General features: G+C 36.9%; 1 protein-coding gene across 1 annotated transcript in view; it reads left to right on the top strand.

Annotated features, from left to right (window-relative positions):
- The first annotated feature begins 953 nt into the window (after nucleotides 1-953).
- The window catches only part of LOC106730093 (endogenous retrovirus group PABLB member 1 Env polyprotein-like), a 637,472-nt gene continuing 624,383 nt past the window's right edge, over nucleotides 954-14,042 (top strand). The window contains exon 1 of the mRNA XM_032478125.1: nucleotides 954-1,479. The gene's annotated coding sequence lies outside the window, so the exon portion shown is untranslated. The remainder of the gene's footprint in view (nucleotides 1,480-14,042) is intronic.

Raw genomic sequence — 14,042 nt, forward strand, 5'->3', positions numbered from 1 at the left:
CCACTCCCTTCTGGGACTGCAGTGTTTGTGTAGAGAGATCAGCTGAAAGCCTTATGGGGGTTCCCTTGTAACTCACTCTTTGTTTTTCTCTTGCTGCCTTTAAAACAATTTCTTTATCCTTAACCCTGGCCATCCTGATTATAATGTCTTGGTGTGGGTCTGTTAGGGTTCTTCTAATATTTGGACTCCTCTGTGCTTCCTGTACTTGGATATCTGATTCCTTCTTTAGGTTTGGGAAGTTTTCAGTCATGATTTATTCAAATACCTTTTCAATCCCTTTTGCTCTTCCTTTTCTTTCTGGGAACCCTTTTATGTGTAGGTTGGCACACTTTATATTATCCCATAGGTCCCTTGTATTGTTTTCATTGGTTTTTATTTGTAATTCTGTCACCTGTTCTGATTGGATGACTTCTGTTGTCCTGCCTTCTAAGTCACTTATCTGTTCCTTTGCATTATCCAGCCTACTTTTTATAGCCTTTAGCTCAGCTCTCATCTCAGCATATGAGTTTTCCAATTTTAATTGGGTTCTCTTTATAGTTTCAATTTCCTTTTAATATATTCTCTGTCTCTATTCACAATCTCTTTTAGGTCCTTCAGTACTTTGAGCACTCCTTTTTTGAAGTCAGGATCTAGTAGACTATCAAGGTCTATTTCATTGATTGTTCTTTCAGGGGATTTCTCATATTCTTTTAATTGGGAGTGGTTCTTCTGCGTCTTCATTTTACATATATCTCTCTGGCACTATGGATTATGGAATATCAGTCATCTACTGTGGTCCTGAGGGGGTTTATTTGTTTATTTATCTAAAGTGGATTTGGAAATAAAACTAAAAGATTTGAAAACAGTATAATCAATAACAGAAGAACAAAACAAACAGAAATAAAAATCAAATAGAGAAATTTTTAAAAATTAATAAAAAAATTTTTAAAGAAAATTTTAAGTGATTTAAAAAATAAAAAAGTTTAAAAAAAAAAACTAAAAAAAGAAAAAGAAAAAAGAAAGGAGAAAAAAAAGGTCAGTGTGTTCCCGTGGAGGCTGCCTGCTTAATAATTTTGTCACGAGGTCCCTCTTAAATATAGGTGGTTGCCAAGTCTTCCTTCTAGGCCTTTCGTCTGTTATCCCTTTGGCTGGGGGTGTGGCCAGTGTTGTGGTGTGAGAGCCTGCCCTGGCTATTGAGCTGGGCCTTTTTGTTCTGTGGTTGTCGCACTTACTGCCCTCACCCTCTGAGGGAACTCTGCTACCTGGTTCCAGAGGTGCTCGGGTCGTGCCTCAGGTCTGTGCAGGTAGGCGGGCGGGTCTCGCCCCCTCCCAACACTGCTTTCCGGCGCCGCGCTTGCGCATGGTAGTTGGGCGCGTCGCTCCCCATTCAGTGACCTTTAGGTGGGCGGGCTGCGCCCCAGTCTGTGCTGCTCTCAGTGCAGGCAGTGGGTGGGTCGCACCGCCTCCCAACGCTGTGTTCTGCTGCTGCGCTCCCGCATGGTAGGTGAGTGGGTTGTTCCCCTGTTTTGTGCCACTCTTCGCACTGCAGTAGGGTCTGCACTCCTAGGCGGGCTTGGAGAGAAGGGCGGCACCAGCCCTCAGGCCTGTGTGTGTCAGAACTCAACTCCTTGTTCCTGTGTCTTAGAGGCGCGAGTTTATAGAGACACTGCGGCAGAACAGTCCCTTCTGCCTAGGGCTGTAAACAAATCTCTGTCCTGCCTGGCTGCTAGGTAAGGATTCGGGTTTCAACCCCACCTCCGCCTGGGAGCGGTGCCCCAGGGAACATGGCGGCTGCGGCTGAGCCCCGCCTCTCTTCTCCGGAGAACACGGCAGTAATGGCGCCAAGGGTCTGCGGAGACAAAGGCTGCGGCGCCCCTCCCCTCAGGACACACTAGCAGTATTGCTTTGCTTTTTTTTTTTTTTTTCTTTCATTTTTTTCATAGGCGACCCAGGCTATTCTGATCTATATACCCTCCCGGCCATGGCGCACAGCACACACACTGCAGTCCCCCGAGGTTGCCTCTGTACAGCCAGGCCCGAGTTCTCCCGGCTCGGCCATCTGTCCTGTCCCGCCCACCATTGCCAGTTCATGTGTAGGGCTGGGGGCCACGGGTGCCCTTTGTGCCCGTTTATCTTAGTTCTGTCGGTTAAGCGCTATTCCATACAGATCCGAGCCTCGGAGGTTCCCGCTCCATCCCGCTGACTTCTCTGTTGGAGAAGCGGAGACCCAGTGAAGGGGCGCTGTTCCGCCTTTGCCGCTCCCTCCCCACGGGACCAGTCTCGCACTGTTTTCCTTTTTCTTCTTTCCTCTTCTGCTACCAGATTTGTGGTGTATTTTGTCTTTTGAAGACTGCGATGTTAGAGTTCAGCAGGTGTTCTGAGTGGAAGGGTGGGTCTGTGGATGTCAGTCTTGGGGTATTTGTGGGAGAGGGTGAGCTACCAGCGTCCTTCTACTCCGCCATCTTGTCCCTTCTCATTTTTTTTTATATATGTTTATCTGCTAATCCCAAACTCCTCACTTTTCCCTCCTCCCCTTTCCCCTTTGGCAACCAAAAGTTTATTTTCTATGTCTCTGAGTCTCTTTTTGTTTTGTAAATAAGTTCATTTGTATCATTTTTTAGATTCCACATACAAGCGATATCATAGAATAGGATTATCCAGGTTTTTGATTGTACTCTCATTCAGGAACCTTTTGTCTTTAGGGAAATAATGTGTCAGATAGAATTGAGAAACTGAATCAAGTAGCTTTTATACTAAAATAAATCATTTGTCAATCTGGTTTTATTGATCATTTCTTTGAGTTCAGTTAGTGCAAGCCTGCATCTGAGAGAAAAATCGCTGCAGGTGTGCTGACATTCAGTCTCTTCAAGGTGAGGGGCCAGGGGCTGCCGTGGGACACGTATTAAGCTAATCTCCCCACAGAGCATTTTGGGGGAAGCTGGTTGGCTATAGGGAACCCCTTCCCCTCGACAGTAATCTGGGCGTTTGGTTATTTATTTATTTGAAAAAGGTGTTAAGTATCCCTAAAGCATCAGACACTGTGCTTTGTACTGACAAAGTAATGGTGGTCAAGACACAGTCCCATCCCTCAGAGGCCTTAGAGTCTAGTGACATCACAAGCATGCGATGCCTCTTCTGTCCTAACTTCCGCCTGACTCAGACTGCGAACACTGGGGCCAGTTGATACGTATGAGGTGCTGTGGGATCCTGTGTGGATCAGTTGCTAAGACAGGAGGAACATCTCTTGGTTCATACAAAACTTGGTTGTCAAGCTTCTGTTATGACAGGGGTCCATACAGTTTTGTAGGATCCAGGATTCCCCCACTGCCTGCTCCCTTAGAGTTAAATTTTCTGAACTTACCAGGTTTCCTGGGCCACCCTCACCTGGCACTGGGAGAGCCTTCCCACCTTACTCTGTGCCACAGGTGAACTCGCCCCATCTTCTCCTCCCCTTAGGCCAGACTAGGTCCACAGATACTCTTTCCTGGAGGGGAGGCCAGATAATATTCTAAATACACTGTCAACTGTTAGGACTGTTGTTACAAAAACATTAAAAAAATAATTCTTTCCCTTGGTTAATGGCTCCATTCATTAGTTCATCCCTTTGTTCACTTGATGTTCTTTGAACAAGTGCTGTGTGCAAGGCTCCCCGGTTTTTTCCTTTTTACTGCTTCACCCTAGAAAAAGAAGTAAGCCACATATTACTATTGTATGCAAGATATTTATACAGATTCCTTGTGGGAACATTGGGGCATTAGGGAATTTGTGGAGTAGGTGGTATTGAGACAGCTTTGAAGTATGAAATATGCTTTTACTGGCAGAGACAGCAGGGCCTCAGGAAGAGACGACTGTAGTAATGGGGAAGAGGAAAGGATGCTGCTTTTGAAGTCCGATTGACCTCTAACCCCAGCTCTGCCAATTATCATACATGTGACCTTAGAAAAGTCAATTTATCTCTTTCAGCTTTCATTTCTCCTGAGCAAAATGGGCTGAACATACCCACCTTCCCACAGTTGTGAGGATTCTGTGTAATAATACATGTTAAATTTTCCTGGAAACATTAAGTGCTATGTAATGTAGGATTTTGTTCACACACAGTTAGCAAAAGAAAAACTCAAGAGGAGTTGTGGGGTGTGTTCTAGGAACAGCAGGTGTTTTGGTTGTGAATTCTGGTTAGGTCTTGATGCTCTCTCTCATTTGAATTGACCCTAGAAAAGGGTTACCCCCTTTTTCAATCCCTCAGCTGGAAAATGGGAATGCTAATTTCCACTCACCAGTGTTATAGACACTGTGATTACTAAAATTAGATTATCTTATAAAATGCAATGAACATTTGGAAGTGAAGAACTAATGTAAATACACTCAACTGAGTACATGTTTCAGCAAAGAAATATTCTGAAGAGATCTCTTTTAATGTGCTACTGTTCTCTTGCTAGGAAAATAGGAAATGTTCAACAAAGCTCTTGAAATGACAATAGACTAAGAAAATGCATTAAAATTTGATCTATAGTAGGTGACTGTTCTTTTAAAAATTGTCAGTTTCATTTTTTAAAAATTGCAGCATTCTAATACTTGATTTTGGTTAATTATCATCAGAGCCATTTGGGGATTTGGGCATGAATTTCATTTTAATAAACATATCAGCCTAATTTGGGAATGACTTTTATTTCAAAATTGAATTCCTAATATAAATGTCTGAGAGAAGCCTCTATAAAACCCAACACATACACAAGAGATATGTCTTCTTAATGTAAATGCAGCCTAAAATTGCAAAAAAGACATAGACATAAGAATTTTGGAACAGTCATTTGTAGGTGACTGCATAATTCCTAAGGTTTCATCCCTTTGTTTTCCGAATGGTGTCTTTAAGCTCGGCTTAATCTGTTTCTCTGACAGTTGGGGGTGTGTGTGACACCTACAAAAGAAGTATTTTCTTCACTATTGCCCTTACGAGCAACATCTTAGTATATACAAAAATGGCATGAGGATGCTAATTGGAATGGCTTCTGAGACAACATCAACACTGCTGACCCTATGGCATTGTGTACACCAAACCAAATCCAGTAATATGATGCCTCAGTACATTTGTGAACGCTAACACACAGGTGCATCAACATAGCACTGCCTCAGTAGCAGTGCGTTGACGCAGAAACATGCTGGTTTAAGAGCAGAACAGTTCAAGCATTAATACAAAGAATGTGTTTATCATGTATTTATAATTTGTAATGTCGCTACCTGTCAGTCATAAGCTCTGCTGATATAATGACACTCTTTCCGTCTCACTGATCCCACAGGTTTTGTACATGCTAATTCAAGGTTAGATTTGCCCATTTTGAAAAAGGTGATGCCTTCTCTGTGACATGAGACATGCTTGATTATTTTAGAAAATATTATCAATTCAGTTTCAAATTTATGAAACAAATTAACTAGGTGGTAATTATTTCATTTCTACAGTGATTATTTTCATGGAGAAGGAAATACACATAGGACTCAAAGTCCCTTTGGGGACATATAAAATAGAATTTATGTATGAGTATTCAGAAACATAAAATCATTTATAATAGTAATTTTCCCACCCTCCTGGTGTCAGTAAATGGCATGCAATAATACTCACATAGAATTCCTGCATATCTAAAATAAGTCATCATTTTTGCTTTGCTCAAGCTGTCAGTGGGGAAAAGACACACATGTACTAGTACAGAAATATAAAACTATGATAAAACAAAAAATGACTAAGTCACAACTATAGTGCTGGCAAAAAAAAATTGCTAGTCATATTCTAGTCTGTGAATCAGAAAGGCAACCAAATAAAACCCAGCTGAGCACGTGTTTCCCTAAAGTAGTCAACAGTTCTTAAAGAATCTAGTGGGATGTGTTTTGGGGACAAAGTTATCTTTTAAAGAATTTTTCTGCTGAGTTTTAGAAATGTTGCAGATAGTAATAAGTCTTTATTATTTTGATGGTAAAAGATTGGTAGTTCAGGACCTTTCTGTCTGTTTGGGGGATTAACACTGAGAGTGTTTACTACTCTTATCATTGGAGGTTTAGTCATGAGTAAGTCTTGAAACCAACTCTTGAAATGAACTTAATAAGAGCTTTGCTGACTGTTTTCCCCAAATCACATAGTATAAGGCTATATTTAGGACTGTTCTTCTGAATGGAATGTGTGGTACACTGAGCAGAGCTTTCTGGGAGGAGTCTGTGTTGCCGGAGAGCAAGTTCTTGTTTCATCACAGAAAGAATTCAGAAATGAGACAAGGAGGTCAAGAAAGCAAGGCAAGGATTTACTAAGGATAAATAACACACTCTCAAGGGGAGAGCTGGCAGACCCAGGTGGGTAGCTGCCCTCAGGTTCTTTGGCAAGCTTGTTACATGGGTGTAAAGATGAATGGGCACAATATTCATCAGTAGGGAGGGCTTTGAGGTCATCTTTCCTGATCTTCATCCCAGCTTCACCTTATTTAGTCTTGACTGGGGAGTCAGAGTCGGATGAGGGCATAATGAGCAAAAGGTTACATTCAAAGGGGAGTATAACCAGCGAAAGGTTACATTCAGATGATGGAGATTCCTGTCTTGTCCCACCTTTCTTTGCTTGCCTCAAGGACACTTGTCACCCCACAATATATGATTTCTGATCAGTCCAGAGGTTCCTGTTTTGCTTGGTCTGTCCAAGGACCCCCTTTATTCTCAAGATGTGTGGTTTCCTGCCATGTGTCCCCGTGTCCCCCTTTCTCTGCTCAAATCTAGCTGCATGCCTGCTCTAACACCTGGACAATAAGGCAGCAGGGACACCAGAGCCTATTTCCCTCCTCCTGGTGGGGGGGGGCGCATCTAAACTCATCATCTCATGGATGCATAGCGTTTTTTACTCTGCCAGCATCCTACAGGCCATGAGGTTTCCACACATTGGGCAGCCAGCTTTCTCAGACAGTCTTGACATCCAAATTCTAACTCTTGGTACCAAACAGCTGTGTATTCTTGTTTGGACAAGACTACTTTTGGTTCTTAAACTATAGGAAGGGAGGTGACCTCTTATCCCCCACCTCCCCTACCTCCCCCACCAAAGGCAGCAATTCCACATTGCAACACAGGGTTAAGGAATGTAACCCGCTACTGGGCACGACAAGGAGCAGCTGAAGAAATCTCCTGGCATGACATGATGCATTTGGCCAGTCCCTGGCTGGTGCTGTTTATGGACCATGTGAAGTATAAGGATCCACTGATTCCCAGAGCTCTCAATTGTGTGATAAAAGATCAAACTACCATCATATTGGCTGTTGATGAAGCATCTTTGATGATTAAATTCTGGGAGAAAAAAATACACTTTATAATAAGCAGCTTATAATGTTATATTTGGGCTAGTTATAGGGAACTCTCCAATTAGGAGGGTTTCTCAAATGCCCAGCAAGTCCACTACAGCTACAACCATGCATGCTTCCAGTTTTACTAGATGGCAGAATCAGGGACAGATTCGAGGAGGGAAGAGATTGATAAAGAGTGGCAACTAAAAGGATTGTCTCAGCAGTATAGAAGAACCCTTCAGCATCTCAGTGTGGTGGTTTTTATCATCATGGCAAAGGATGGATTTCACATTCTGGTTGCCTGCCTGTCATTTTATAAAGCAAGCTCTGGGGCAGAATTTTGTTCTGAAATGCACATGTGATTCCCACTAACATTCTCTTCAATATGTTCCCTCTAGTTAGGAAATTCATATGAAGCAAGGGCCAGTATAATCTAGTTATAGAGAGGTAAAAACTACTGTGCGATATACCCATTAATATGCTAATGTGTATTTGTGTTTTTGGAAACTTGCAATTCAATGACTCTAAGAGTTGAGTCCTTTCCCCTGAAGGTCATTACTGCTACTCTTAGCCCTTGAATAGTTCCATTAATGATGACTCATCTCCCTTAGGTGATGATGGTAATGGCAGAGCAAGCCAAGAGACACAATTCAAAAAGGTCTCAATTTCAGGAGAATGCAAATAATTTTATACAGTGGACTCCCTGTATTCCTATGCGTCGTACTTCTTTATCTGCCTACTCCATGAGGTCTGCCTATTTCTAAAGAGTAAGTAGAGTAATGGCAATGATGAAAACTAAATTCAGTTTGATCCTCGTAAAATTAAATTGCTCAAAGCGGGGAGTAAAGATGAAGATGTTCAAGTCTTTTGCTTATGTATTGGGTAAAATAGTAGTGTAACTAGAGCAGGGAATTTCTGCCTGATCCAGAGAGTATGAGTTACATTGGAGGATTTACAGTTGTCTCTTGAAATTGCTTTATAGACAGTTAATATAGTTCAGACTGAAGCATCCATCTTCATTTCTCATGGACAATAAATACTAAATGGTCCAAGGTCTAAATTGGCCTTTTTTTCACAATTGAAATTCACTGAAATATTTAATTACCAAATCTTTATTTGGTGTTGGCAGGAGATAAAAAGAGGAAGATGAAGCTCTTCAGAACCAAAATTCATCTGCCACCAATACCAGCCTTTGTATTTAAAAAGCAATCAGTGATAGCATGACTTTCCTTCTTTGTACTATTTTTGTATTTTAGTTATTTGGGAGGAAGGACATTTAAAAAATTGGCACAGTATCAAAATACAATGCAACGAAAATTAAACTTCATGGACTTTGGGAGGAGATAAAGGGAAAATGTAATATATTCAATGTAGGACCTCCCAACCTTGACTATATCCTGTGTGTCAAATAGAAATGAATGGATGGATTTTGGTGATACTTAGCTTTGTAGTAATAAGGACTGGAAATGTTAACATCAATAACTTATTACTGCATAAACTACATTTGGAAAAACCGTCTCTTTGAGACAATATTACTTTGGCTCTTATTCAAATGAGCAGGAACAAATGAGACATTTATACAGTTTTTCTTTTTTTTTACTCAAATCAAGCTAAATCTCATTAGGAAATGATTCCACCAAAAAGAGCTTCTGCAATTAAAAATAATTTAGATTAGAGATAATCTATTTGACAAAAGTATATGTCCTATATAGATGCACTTATTCATTATGTAAAACAGAAATCAATTTTCTGTTAAGGGTCATTCACTCATAACTGAAACAGTTTAGACCTAATTAATGGAAACATTTTTTTTTTCCTGCCAGGTTCTATCATCAAACAATGAGATAGATTAGTGAAACCTAAATGCATTTGATTAAAAGGAAAAGTCCCACCTCTTTTTATGTTGTTCATCCTATATATATAGTTTTTAAAATATAACTGCAATTTGGCTGCCAATTATCTACAAATAAGTTAGAAAAACTTTAATATGATATTTGAAATCAAATATAGGGATAGAGTGACTCAGTGGATTGAATCAAGTATAGGAAGCCTGGCAATTGCAGAATTAATCTCAGTTTTGCCCAGTTATCTTTGACCTCTTGGCAGTCATACTGATGGTAATGGCAGAATCTGTGGGTCTGTAAGAGGAGTTCCTCTACCTCCCACCTCCAGCTCTGTTGTTTGGAAGGTGATGAATATCTTTTTCCTAATACCTTAATTTTGTTAAACTGTGTTGGCACCTTTGCTGAATCAGTTGATTTATATGTGTGGGTCTATTTTTGGACCCTGTATTCTTTTCCATTGATCTATATGCTTACCTTTATGTTGGTACCAATTATATATATATAATACCTTTATGTTAGTATTACCTAATACCACCCTGTTGATTACTGTAGCTTTAGAGTAAGTCCAGTAAGTCATCCGACTTTGTTGTTTTTCAAAATTTTTTTCTATCCTAAGTCTATTGCCAGATGTTTATTAGTGATCTGTAGAATACAATTGATTTTTTATATTGACCTTTTATACTTCAAGCTTTCTGAATTTGTTTATTAATGCAGTATTTTTCAGATTTTTTAAAAAAGAATTTTCTATGTAGATAATTATGATGTCTATAAATAGAAACTTTTTTACTTCTTGATTTTCAGTATGTACACTTTTTTTTCTTGCCTTATTACATTGCTAGGGCCTCTAATACAATAAAACTGAAGTTCTTGCCTTTGTTCCTAATCTAAAGGGAAAACATTTAGTCTTTCACCGGTAAGTATGAGGCATTTTTTTAGAAGATGCTCTTTGTTAGGAAAGAAAAAGTAAAAAGAGAAAATTAGAGTTTGTTTTATTTTAGGTTTTGAGGTTTACTAACACTGGGTTTTAGATTTTGTCAGATACTTCTGTAATTTTTGAAATGATCATATGACATAACCTTTATTCTGCAAAGGTGGTAAATTACATGATTGAGTTTTTAATGTGAAAATAACCTTTCACTCCTTATCTCTATCCTCTATTATCTTTGCATTATCCTTATAATATCCTTGTTTATTCTTTATATAAATTGCTGAATTTGATTTTCTGACATTTTTGAGGATTTTGTTGTCTGTGTCATGAAGGATATTGGGAGCTGTTGTTTCTCCTTGTCTTTCTCAGACTTTGGTATCAAGATTATACTCATTTTGTAAAATGAGTTGGGAATTTTTTTTCTCTGCCTCTCCTTTAAACAAAAAATTTTGTAAATTAGTATTACATTTTCCTTAAATGTTTGATAAAATTCACCAGTGAAACCTACTCAATCTGAAGTTTTCTTTTGGGGAAGATTTATTTTATTACAAATTCAAATTTTAAGTAATTAAAAAAAAAAGAATTAGAGGGTTATTCAGCATCACAGTTTCTTCTGGTAAATTGTATTTTTCAAGTAATTTTCTATTTAATCTAAGTTATAAAATTTATTATTGTAAAAATTTTCATAATATTCTCTTACTTGTTTAATGCCTCTGATACCTAAAGTAGCATACTTGTTTTTATTCTTTATTATATAAACTTTTTAAATTGAGTTACAGTTTTTATTCTTGATAGTAGTACTTTTTTCTCTTATTTCCTAATGATGTAGAGTTTATTAATTTTATTGCTTTGTTAAGAATCTTTTAGTTTTTAAATTTCCTATATTTTTATTTTATACTTATTTGAGTTCTGTTCTTATCTTTACACTTTTTCTTTCATTTAATTTGATTTCAACTTGCTTATTTTTGTAGCTTAATGTGAAATATTAGATCATTTAAAATCTTTCATTTCTAATAGACATTAAAAACTATAAAATTCCTTCTAAATGCTGCTTTAGTTGATATATTGTGTTTTCATTATTCCTCATTTTGAAATTTTATCTAATTTCCCTTGTGATTTCTGCTGTGATTTATGGGTTATTTAGAAGTGTATTAATTAAGTTCTGATAATTTGGGGGTAGTTTTCTATATATTTCATTGTTTTGATTAGGTATCTCATTTTAATAACTAGAGAACATATTCTATGACTTAGATATTTGAAATGTTTTGAAACTTATTTTATTGTCCATATTTGGACTGTCTTGATGAATGTTCCGTAAGCACTCTATATCCTAGAGATAATTGGCTGTGGTGTCCTATAAATGTCAATTGGGACAGGTTCAGAAATCCATGTATTCACTGACTGAATTTGGTTTTTTCTTTCTATCCATTACTGAGAGGATGTATTAAAATTTCCAGCTATTTGTAGATGTGTTTACTTCTCCCTTTAGTTTTTTTTTTTTTTTTCTATTTTTGCTTTATTTGCTTGGACATTCTTTTACTAAATCTATACATTTTTAAGATTTCAGTCTTCCTTATAAATTGTCTTATTTTCATTATCAAATATCCTTCTTTATGTCTTGTAATACTCTTTGACTGTTATTGAGGTAGTCATTCCAGTTTCCTTGAACTTAGTGTTTTCATAATATACTTTTCCCCCTCATCCATTAAATTTTAGTCTGTATGTCTTTTTATATAAAATGCTTTGTTTGGAGCCTGTATTCAGTTGGGTCTTGCTCTTTATCCAGACTGATATTCTGCCTCTTAATTGGGGTATTCAGTTAATTTATATTTAATGTAATAATTATTAATGTGGTTACATTTATGTCTAGTATTTTGCTATTTCATTTTTGAAAATATGTTTCAGGTGTACAGTATTATAATTCAGTGTCTTTATGCACTAAAAAGTGATCACCACCACAAGTCTACCGTCCATCATCATAGTTGACATGCTTCATCAATTTTACCCAACTCCCAGCCCCCTTTTCCTCTGGTAACCACTAGGTTCTCTGTATCTATGAATTTGTTTTTGTTTTATTTCGTTTGTTCATTTGTTTTATTTTTTTTTTAGGTTATATAAGTGAAACCATACAGTATTTGTTTTTCTCTGACTTAATTCACTTAGCCTAATACCTTCAAGATCCATCCATGTTGTAGCAAATGGCAATATTTCATTCTTTTTTATGATTAAGAAATATTCCATTGTTTTTATATATATTTGTTTATACATATATACCACACACATCACAGCTTCTTTATTCATGTGCATTCAATGGATGCTCAGGTTTTTTCCATATCTTGGCTATTGTAAAAAAATGTTGCACTGAACATAGGGGTGCATATATTTTTTTCAAATTAGTGTTTTTGTGTGCTTTGCATAAAAACCCAGAAGTGGAATAGCTGGGTCATATGATAGTTTTAGTCTTAAGTTTTTGAGGAATTTCCATACTGTTTTTTATAGTGATTGCATAAATTTATAGTCTCAGCAATAGTGTACGAGGGTTCCCTTTTCTCCAAAACCTCTCCAACATTTGTTATTTTGTGTATTTTAGAGAATAGTCATTCTAACAACTGTGAGGTAATATCTCATTGTGGTTGTGATTTGTGATATTGAGCATCTTTTCACGTGCCTGTTGGCCATCTGTATGTCTTCTTTGGAAAACTATTCATATGCTCCGCCCATTTACTTGGGTTTTTTGTTGTTATTGAGTTGTGTGGATTCTTTATCTACTTTGTGAATTAATTCCTTATTGGATAAATGTTTTGTAAATATCTTCTCCCATTTAGTAGGATACCTTTTTCATTTTGCTATTTATTCTTCATTTGTTTCCTTTTACCTTTTTAGGTCTTTATTCGTTTCCTACCTTCTTTGAGACTAATTCAGTATTTTTAGTACTAAATTTCTTTTTTACTTATTTCTATTCTTTTCCTAAGATTTATTTATTTATTTGTTTAGTTGTTGTTGTTGTTCTAGGCCTAAAAAATATGCAGCCTAACTTACTGAAGTCTGTGTAACGTTAATATTGCATGACTTCCACTTCCTACTTTTCACTTCACATCTGACACTTCCTTCCATTTCCTTCTTGATACATTTAATAAACTTACAACAATTTAATTTCATTTACTCACATCTTCATTTTTATACTATCATTTTCACATTGTTTTCTTCAACAAATGTCATAAAAGTAGTAGTTTATTTTACCTCTTTATTTACCGTTTTCAGTGTTTTTATATCTTCCAATAGAGATGAGTTTCCATCTTGCATTATGTTCCCTCATTCTGAACATCTTTGTTTTTACATTTCTTTTAGTGAAGTCTTACTGTTAAAGAATTCTGTCAGATTTAATTTATTTGAACATGCCTTTATTTTATTCTTGTTTTTGAAGGGTATTTTCACTCGATACAGAATTCTGGGTTGACAGATTTTTTCTTTTAGCATTTAAAAAAATGTTCTTGTGTTATCTTCTGCTTTCCATTATTTCTCTTGAAAAATCAGCTATAATTGATATAATTGTTAGCTCTCAGTTGATTGTTTTCTCCTTGTATGTAATGGGTCTCTTTTCTCTGACTATTATTCAAGAATTTCTCCTTATATTTTCTTTTTAGTAGTTTGAGTATGATGTAATAGATGTTTTCTTTGTATTTAGCCTGTTCAAGGTTTGTTGAGTTTGAGTACATAAATCAGTGTTTTTCATCAAAACTTGGAAAAATTGGACCATTATTTCCTCAAATACTTCTATGTTACATTCAGCATCTCTTCTACTTATAGAACTCAAGTTACATACATGTTAAGACCATTTTTCTATCATCCAGGTCACTATTGCTCTCTTCAGTTTTCTTCAGTCTTCTTGCTATTCTTCAGATTGGATAATTTCTGTTGACCAATCATCAAATTTGCTGAGTCCTTCTCTCATCTGTTGATAAGCCCTTTCAGTAATTTTCTTTTTTATTT

This window comes from Camelus ferus, chromosome 1, assembly GCF_009834535.1.
Source record: "Camelus ferus isolate YT-003-E chromosome 1, BCGSAC_Cfer_1.0, whole genome shotgun sequence".
NCBI lineage: Eukaryota > Metazoa > Chordata > Mammalia > Artiodactyla > Camelidae > Camelus > Camelus ferus.